General features: G+C 48.1%; 1 long non-coding RNA gene across 1 annotated transcript; it reads right to left on the reverse strand.

Annotated features, from left to right (window-relative positions):
- Positions 1–1,973: 1,973 nt before the first annotated feature.
- Positions 1,974–9,157, reverse strand: LOC138844337 (uncharacterized). Its single transcript, XR_011380021.1, has 3 exons — positions 7,470–9,157; positions 7,200–7,329; positions 1,974–2,411 (listed from the first exon to the last, which is right to left on the reverse strand). It is a non-coding gene; the product is annotated as an uncharacterized lncRNA (long non-coding RNA).
- Between the last annotated feature and the right edge of the window lie 82 nt (positions 9,158–9,239).

Here is a 9,239-nt window from a genome sequence, read left to right on the forward strand (position 1 = left end):
CAGCATCCCTTATAGGCACTGGTCTGAGTCCTGGCTGCTCGACTTTTGATCCAGCTTTCTTCTCATTGCCTGGGAAAGCAGGGAAAGACGGTCCAAGTGCTTGAGACCCTGCACCCATGGGGGAGACCTGGAAGAAGCTCCTGGCTCTTGGCTTCAGATTGGCCCAGCTTTGGCTGTTGCAGCCATTTGGGAAGTGACCCAGCAGATGGAAGATGTCTCTCTCTGTCTCTCCCTCTCTGTCTGTAACTCTGCCTCTCAAATAAATAAGAAAAGGCATCATTACACACCATCATATATGTTAACTGAGAGTCTCTTTTTAAAAAGATTTCTTTATTTATTTGAAATGCAGAGAGTCAGTCAGAAAGGTGATGGGGGTGGGGAGATCTCCTATGCCCTGGTTCATCCCCCAAATGGCTGCAGTAACTAAGCTGGGTAGGCCAAAGCCAGGAGCCAGGAACTCCATCTGGATGTCCCACATGGGTGGCATAGAGGGACAGGGCCAACCAGAAGACTCTGGAAGCCCCTTTTTGGACTCTTACCTACTTATACAAGCATTTGCTTGATTAGATAAGAGGCAATCACTGTGCACTGTGTACCTTTTTTTTTTTTTTTTTTGCCACACTCAGAGCCAGTTTATGCTTCCTTTTGTGATGTGCATGTCAGCATCACCAGAAAATTGTCTGAACTTTGTGCAGCAACAGAGTGCTAAAGACCTTCCTACTTAATATGTGAGCTTGTGATGCTTGTCACCTCCCCTCTGAGACTGTGAGCGCTGCAGGTGCAGGAGTCGGACCCCCGCTTTTCCTTCTAGCAGGCCAGCTGAGCAGGTCACCGTGGGCACCAGTAAGTGGCTGTCAGCTGTCACCACATTCGAGCATGTTCTTCTCTACTATAAGTGAATGCTTGTGGGAAGAATCTGTCTCAGTTTAAAAATTAATTTATTTAAATAGTTATCATCTAAGATGATCTTTTTGATTCTTATAAAAAAGGTTCTGAAAAAATTTGTTTCTTAGCCATCCCCCCAAAAACTACTTTTGGATCAGTGGATTTAAGTATGCAAAATAATGGGACCAATTCATCTTTCACTTTCAGTAGAAACTTGAACTCTAAGGAACTCAAAATATATAAGCAAGACAATTCACTTCCATAACAATTTTGAACAATAAATTGGAAGAAGATATAAAAAATATAAGCAATTAATGCCTGATCCCTTGCTGGAGGCCATAAATCAATTTGAGAACCTGGGTCTTTCAACTCCCTGGCTAAGTAATTCTTTTCTTAGTACCTGTTTTTCTAAAGATGCTCACTTTGCAGTCAACAGCACAGATCCTTTGGCTTCATTTTGCAAACCCCCAGTTCAGTAGATCCCTAGAATATCAAGTGCACCTCAGAAGGAAATACTCTGGCGAAAATATGGAGTTGTAACCGTCTGAACTTTCTAGTTTTTTAACAACCAGAGGGCCACCAGGTCAACCACAGTCATCTGCTCTGTCCCTAAAGCTCATTGAGAGTTGCCCCAAAGCTCCTGGGCACATCTTGCCTGTTACCATTATCTTTCCTTTTAAAGTTTAAATCCATCCTTGTTACTTACAGAGGGGCAGCTCTGAGTGTGTTAGGAGAACTGAGACTCAGCACCCCCTTTGCGAGGGGACACCACAGGCAACACACGATGCTAAACTATTTAGATGGGACTTTGTAAAACGTGCTGCTAGTCAGCTGAAGGGGAGGAGGTGAGCGTGGGGAGGCTTCAGAGAGGAGACGGAACTTGAGCTGACATCTGAAGGAGGAACAGTGTCCTAGGCGCAGAAGGTGGTGATACGCCGTCCACAGAGCACAGGAGGGGGAGGGAGTGGAAGCACAGCATGTTGACAGAATGCTAAGTTGCGTGAGTGGTGGGCAATACCGTGGGCAGAGAAGGGAAGCCCGGAGAACTGTGAATGGTGAGTCAAACTAAGGCCAAGTTGGGCAACAGCTGAGTTTTTTTCATTTTTAACCAAATTTATTTTTTTTTAAGATTTATTTATTTATTTGAAAGTCAGAGTTACACAGAGAGAGAAGGAGAGGCAGAGAGAGAGGCCTTCCATCACTGGTTCACTCCCCAGTTGGCCGCAATGGCCGGAGCTGCGCCAATCCGAAGCCAGGAGCCAGGAGCTTCTTCCGGGTCTCCCAAGTGGATGCAGGGGCCCAAGGACTTGAGCCATCTTCTACTGCTTTCCCAGGCCATAGCAGAGAGCTGGATCGGAAGAGGAGCAGCCGTGTCTTGAACTGGCGCCCATATGAGATGCTGGCACTGCAGGCCAGGGTGTTAACCTGCTGCGTCACAGTGCAGGCCCCAACAGCTGAGTTTTGATCCTGAACGCAGCAAGGAACCACGAGAGGTCAGCAGATAGTTCAGGGAAGTGGCTGCAGTTCTGTTCTCATGATAGAAGTGCAGGAAATTAAAAAGAGGTCAGGAGAGTTGGCAAAGGTCAAAACACCAGCTGAAGCTGAGGCATTAGTCTTAGGGTGAAGGGGCAAGGGCCAAAGTCACATTCACAGCCAGGGGCAATGGAAACCGAGAAAATCCAACAGATCTAAGGACACAGAACAGGTAAAGGGGTTGGTGGGAGGAGGGAAAGACTCTAAAAGGGTGATTAATCATTTGTGTAGCTAAGAGCAAAGTCATGAAGCACTCAGAGACCAGCAGAGAAGGAGGTGTGAGAAGGGAGAGAATGGGATGAGCTTAAGGTGCCTGATCGTCATTCAGGCAAAGACATCTGCCTTCCATTGGAGAATGGATCGGGAGCACCAGGAAATCAATATGGATGGGTCTTGCTTTCTCCCACATAGGAGACAAGACTTTGCCTTTGATTCAGACATTGCACAACCACTTTAATTCCAAAACAATGGAGTCAAGACTCATTCAACAAATGTGACAAAATCAGGAAAGCTAATCTGGTAGCTGAGAAAGACGGCTTGATGCCTGATGAGACTGGGGAGTTTTCTGGGTGTTTTTGCAATTTTATTTGCTTGCTTTATTGTTGTTATAGTGGTGGCCATCTAGATATTAGCTGACCCAAGAAGGGACTCACCCCTAGGACTTGCTACAGGTTTATTATTTGTTTTTTAAAGATTTATTGGGGCTGGTTTTATGGCATAGCAGGTAAAGTCACCACCTGCAGTGTTGGCATCCCATATCGGGGCCAGTTCGAGCCCGGGCTGCTCCACTTCTGATCCAGCTCTCTGCTAAGGCCTGGGAAAGCAGTAGAAGATGGATCAAGTCCTTGGGCCCCTGCACCCACGTGGGAGACCCAGAAAAAGCTCCTGGCTCCTGGCCTCGGATTGGCACAGCTCTGGCTATTGCAGCCATCTGGGAAGTGAACCAGCGGATGGAAGACCTCTTAGGAAGGCTGTTTGATATGGTTGAGTGGGGTGTGCACTGAACAAAACTAGGAGATGTAGTCATATTTTAGACCTGGATATTTATTATGAAAAATTGCAGGCAAAAGGCAGTAAAATGCCTTAAGGAAAGGGACATTTTCTTTTTCATGTGCACAAAGATGCTCTCTGGGCTACTAGAAATTCTCTCTTGCCTCTGTAGATGGTTGGCTAGAGTGAAATCTAAGAGCAGTCACCTATCCATTTCACTCCAAAGTTAAAAGACTGAAGAAAACACAATCATTCATGCTCCAGTTGCTGGATGCACATTACCAACATCAGCCTAAAATTCAGTCTATAACCCAAACACACACAATTCAATATATGCTCAGGCTGAAAACCCTGATGCAGTCAAATGCAACCTTCTTTCATCAAAAGAGAACGTGGAACATCTCTGGTTTCTGCTTACTTCTCATGGAAGTGGAGAAGGAAGCCAGACAACACCCTTACTCGGTTATTTTCTGGGATTCATATATCAATTCTTTAAGAGAAAAACATTCTCTCACTTGAACATACAAAATCAGAAACACACATAGTATTTCAGTGGTAAAGTTAATTCCAAGGTGGGACCAGCATTGTGGCACAGTGGATTAAGCCACCACCTGTGATGCTGGCATCCCACATGGGCACCAGTTCGAGTCCTGGCTGCTCCACTTCTGATTCAGTTCCCTGCCTGAGAAAGCAGTAGAAGATGGCCCAACTGCTTGGGCCCCTGCACCCACATGGGAGGCCCAGAAGAAGCTCCAAGCTTCTAGCTTTGGCCTGGCCTAACCCTAGCCATTGCAGCCATCTGGGGAGTAAAACAATGGTTGGAAGATTTCTCTCTCTCTGTCTCTCCTCTCCCTGTAACTGTGCCTTTCAAATAAAAAAAATTTCTTAAAAAAAAAAAAAAAAAAGGCTGCTTTAAGGCCTTAGCTACTCATATGGTGAAGAGAAAATGCTGGCCTCTGGACAACTGTCTTGAGAAGCTGGCCTGCCACCCTATTTTCTGGCTGGATTGACAACAGGGCTGCCCGGAAAGTGAAGAGATCGCTGCGTTTAGGGCGCCCCCTTCTGTTCAAAGGGCTGAAGCTGCATGGAGAACCAGTGCCAGGCTGAGGGTTTTAAGCCAAAGATGAGTGAACCATAGATATTCATTCCTGGAAAGTATCTTAGAAATGACTAGTTCAAACCCACATATTACATATGGGAAAACTGAGGTGCAAAGAGGACAAATATCTTGTCCACGGGCACACAACCGGTTAAATCTCAAAAGGGAAGGAGCTGGAATTCTCTGGCCAGTGCCTCCCACTAAGGATGGGAAGTTGCGCTAATTCAGTGAATGAAATGGAAGAGTGAAATTGCACTGATGTGACCTGTGAGGAGACAAGAAACCACGCTATCTTGGCACGTGTCATAGCTGTAGCTTTTACATTCATTATGAACTCCATCTTAATAGCATTAACTATTTATTTATTTGAAATGCAGAGTGACAGAAAGGGAGAGGGAGAGGGAGGGAGAGAGAGAGAGAGAGAGCACGAGAGAGAAATCTTTCATTCATCGGTTCATTCCTCAAATGGCCGCAACAGCCAGGTCTGGGCCAGGCTGAAACCAGGAGCCAGGAACTCCATTCTGGTCTCCCACATGGGTGGTAGGGGCCCAACCACTAGGGCTATCCTCTGCCTTCCCAGGCTTATTAGCTGGCGGTGGGACTGGAAGTGGAGCAGCCAGCACATGAACTACCACTTCAATACAGGATGCCCACATTGCAAGTGGTGGCTTAACCTGCTGCGCCACAATGTTGACCTCAACAGCATTCGCTTTAAAGACTCAGTGGTATTATAAGGAAGTTAAAAGAAAAAAAATATCTTATATACTTTTCATTCCTTTCTGCATATCTGAGTTTTCATCTTGCATGAAACTAATGTTTCCTGTTGCCATAAGAATATCTTTTGGCATGTTTTATAACGCAGGTTTGATGGCAATGAACTATAGTGTTGGTTTATCTGGAAATGTCTTTATTTTTTCTTCATTCGTGAATGATTATTTTTGCTGGATATTGAGTTGGTGATTTTTTTTTTTTTTTTTGGACAGGTAGAGTTAGACAGAAAGAGATAGAGACAGAGAGAAAGGTCTTCCTTTGCCGTTGGTCCCCCCCACCCCAAGTGGCCGCCACAGCTGGCACGTTGCGGCCGACACTGTGCCGATCCAAAGCCAGGAGCCAGGTGCTTCCTCTTGGTCTCCCATGGGGTGCAGGGCCCAAGGACCTGGGCCATCCTCCACTGCACTCTTGGGCCACAGCAGAGAGCTGGACTGGAAGAGGAGCAACCGGGACAGAACCGGCGCCCCAACCGGGACTAGAATCCAGGGTGCCAGCGCCGCAGGCAGAGGATTAGCCTAGTGAGCTGTGCCGCTGGCCTCCTTCAGCGCTTTAAAAGATGTTCTTTCATTCTGTTTTGACCTCCATGGCTTACAAGGAGAAGTCAGCTTTAACTTTCACTGCTGTTCTCTGTATATAAAGCCTCTATGTCTACTCTTGAGGATTTGCTTTGTCTTCGGTTTTAAGCAGTTTGAAATTGATGGTGCTAAAGGTTTTTGTTGATTGGTAGTTTTCAAATTCTAGAACAGGAATCAATCTGTTGACTGCCCTTTTAGTGTTGGGGATGATGCATGGCTGGGAGGCACACAGGCACCTCCCAGAGAGATGTTGTATGTCACAGAGGGCTTTGGGCTTTCTGGGTATCTGCATTTTTCAAGACTCATTGACTAGTACATTGAAAAACCATGATCTTAATCAACTTCAAGAGGGCAAGTAACTCGCCCATGATCAGAGCCAACTGGGACCAGGTGTTTCAAGCCCATGCTGTCAGAGCGGGCTTCCAGACCACAGGTGTGACACGGGAAAGGGTAAACATGAAGATGTGCATGAACAGAGACTATGTACGCTGGAGACAGCAAGCCCAGTGAGACAGGGCAGCTTTCTCAGAAGAGGAATGTGACAAGTGATGCCAGAAACCCCTCTCTTAGACGGAGGAAGTCTGGGAGACAGAAAGGGTGCAATGACCTCAACTGTGGTTGACCCACAGTTCATATGTAGAAACCTCAACTCCAGTGTGAAGGTATTGGAGATGGGGCTCAGGTGAGCTAATTAGCCTTGGACTGGTCATGAGTATGAGGTTCTCATGATGGGATGAATTAGCACCTTTATAAGAGCTACCAGAGACCTTGATACCTCCCTCACCACCAAGAGGACACAGCAAGGAGGTAGCCACCTGCAAGCAGGAGGGCTCTCACTGGACCCTGACCATGATACCAGCCGACTCCTGAGTTCCAGGTTCCACAACTGTGAGGAAATGCATTTCTGTCATTTAAAACACCTAATCTAGGGGCCAGTGCTGTGGCTTAGCAGGTAAAGCCACCGCCTGCAATGCCAGCATCCATATGGGTGCCGGTTCAAGTCCCGGCTGTCCCACTTCCGATCCAGCTCTCTGCTATGGCCTGGGAAAGCAGTGGAAGATGGCTCAAGTGCTTGGACCCCTGCACCCATGTGGGAGACTCGGAGGAAGCTCCTGGCTTCTGGCTTTGGGTCGGCACACTTCCAGCCATTGCAGCCATCTGGAGAGCAAACCAGTGGAGAGCAGACCCCCCCCCCACCTCTCAAATAATAAATAAATTAATTAAAAAAAAAAAAAACATGTAATGTATGGGATTTTGTTACAGAAGCCTGAACAGACCAAGATACAGGGCCAGAAAGTCTAAACAGTAAGAAAACAGCACCTCAGTGATGCCTCCTTCCTTCTCACCTGTTGACTGCTGTGTCACCTGCACGAAGCTTCCCCTCACCTGTACAGGAATCCAGCAGATCCTGTGGCTCCCCATGGACAGCTTCCACTGCAGGGGGAGTTTTGACTTGGAAAAGTGTAACTTCCGATCCTAGGTAAAGACACTGAGAGAATGACTGCACGTTATGGCCTCAAGGTGTCATTTTGGAACTCAGAGTTAAATTGGGTTGAGAAGACAAGAGCACAAAGGGCCTCGGAGATCAAACTCCAGCAGTAGGGGCCGTGGCTCACTTGGTTAATCCTCCACCTGTGGTGCTGGCATCCCATATGGGCACTGGGTTCTAGTCCCGGTTGCTCCTCTTCCAGTCCAGCTCTCTGCATGGGAGACCAAGAAGAAGCACCTGGCTCCTGGCTTCGGATTGGCGCAGTGCCAGCCGTAGCGGCCATTTGGGGGGGGTGTGAACCAATGGAAGGAAGACCTTTCTCTTTGTCTCTCTCTCTCTCTCTCACTGTCTGTAACTCCACCTGTCAAATAAATTAAAAAAAAAAACTCAAGCAGTGAAAAGCAGGATGAATAAGAGAGGGAGCCTCACTTCACTGACATAGCACATTCAGTAAGCTCCTCGCTCGGAGGATGGAAATACATTTGATTAAAAGATTAATAAACCCAGACTTTCCTTGGGGAAAGTGAAAAAGCATGTGTTTGTTTACAAGTCCAATCCTAAGGTAAAAGTCAGCCAGACCTGGGAACTGTTCCGTGCCCTGCCTTTTCTGCATGAGGGGTTTAAGCTGCTCAGCGAGTCAGACTTTTAGCTGTAGGAGAAGCCATCGTCGTGCAGTAAAACCAGACTGCGCCAGGTCTCCAGCGTCAGCTCCCTGTTAGGGCTCCTTCTGAGCTGGACTCCACGGCTTCACAGCTCCTACTTGGAAGGCACAGCCTCATCCCTGAACACCATGAAAGCCTCTTATGGTTAACACAGTCCTGCTCTCTGTGGCTACCCTGGTCCATGGCTCCAAGTGAGGCAGCGAGAAGGTTGCCTTGGGAAAGCAGGTCAGATGTCTGCGTCCTGCTTTTGACTGTGAGCCTGATATTCAGAGGCCGCTCTCTTCCCACTGATGTCTTTCTGCAGCTCCTCATCTTGCCCGCTTCCCTGGGGCAGCTGAGGTAGCCCATCATCCTGGAAGTCTTCCCTGGTCTTTTTCCTGCCAGCAAGCGTCACTGGACAATCAACACGGGCGTCCCTGCATTGTTTCTCAGAACCTGCGCTGTATTCGCCGCTCATTTGTTGATGAAAGATTGAATGAAGGATGGGGCAGCGAGGGATGGAGCCACGTGAGACTGGGCACCTCTCGGTCAGGACTGAACTCACGATGCACGATGAAATATCAGGGCAAGAGAGATAAATGCATTCATTCCCCACGAATTAAGCACAAATTTAAGTAGTTTCCTCTCTCCCCGGCCCCCTTGGTCCTTTGTGTTGGTCTTCCTAGAGAGGGCTGAAGTTTCACAAGGCTGTCTGAGGAAGGCGAGGGTGCCCGGATGGAAAAGTCCAATAGCGCGTCAAATCGGGCAGTCCTGGATGGCACCAGCGCACCCCTCCTCAACCAGGATCCGGAACGAAGACCAAGGGAGTCTGGCCGACAGCGACTCGACTCGGCCTCGTGCTCTGGCCCAAGAGTGAGGCTCCTGTTCTCCAGGAGATGGAAGTTTGCCCACAACTTCACGGATTCCAGTAAGAGGAATAAAGGTCTCAGGGCCCCTGCCCAAGTGGCTGAGCGCGTCAGCTCGGCTTCTCCACTGCTTTAAGTTTAAAAGCTACACGTATCGAACGAGACCACGGCTGCCCGGGACTCATGGAATATGGCGCACAGGTTCCCAATTCTGGGGCTGGAACCAGGTAAACCACAGAGCGCAGCAAAAGCGACCCACCAGTCTAAGACGTTCTGTCAGGTAACCGCACATCGTGCCCAATCGCAGCGGCCGATTAGAAGAGCACGCCCCTCTACGTCATTTCCGTGCGCCGACGGGTGGGCCCGATGCTAAAGTTACCGCAGGGGTCA

This window comes from Oryctolagus cuniculus, chromosome 11 (assembly GCF_964237555.1).
Source record: "Oryctolagus cuniculus chromosome 11, mOryCun1.1, whole genome shotgun sequence".
Classification (NCBI taxonomy): domain Eukaryota; kingdom Metazoa; phylum Chordata; class Mammalia; order Lagomorpha; family Leporidae; genus Oryctolagus; species Oryctolagus cuniculus.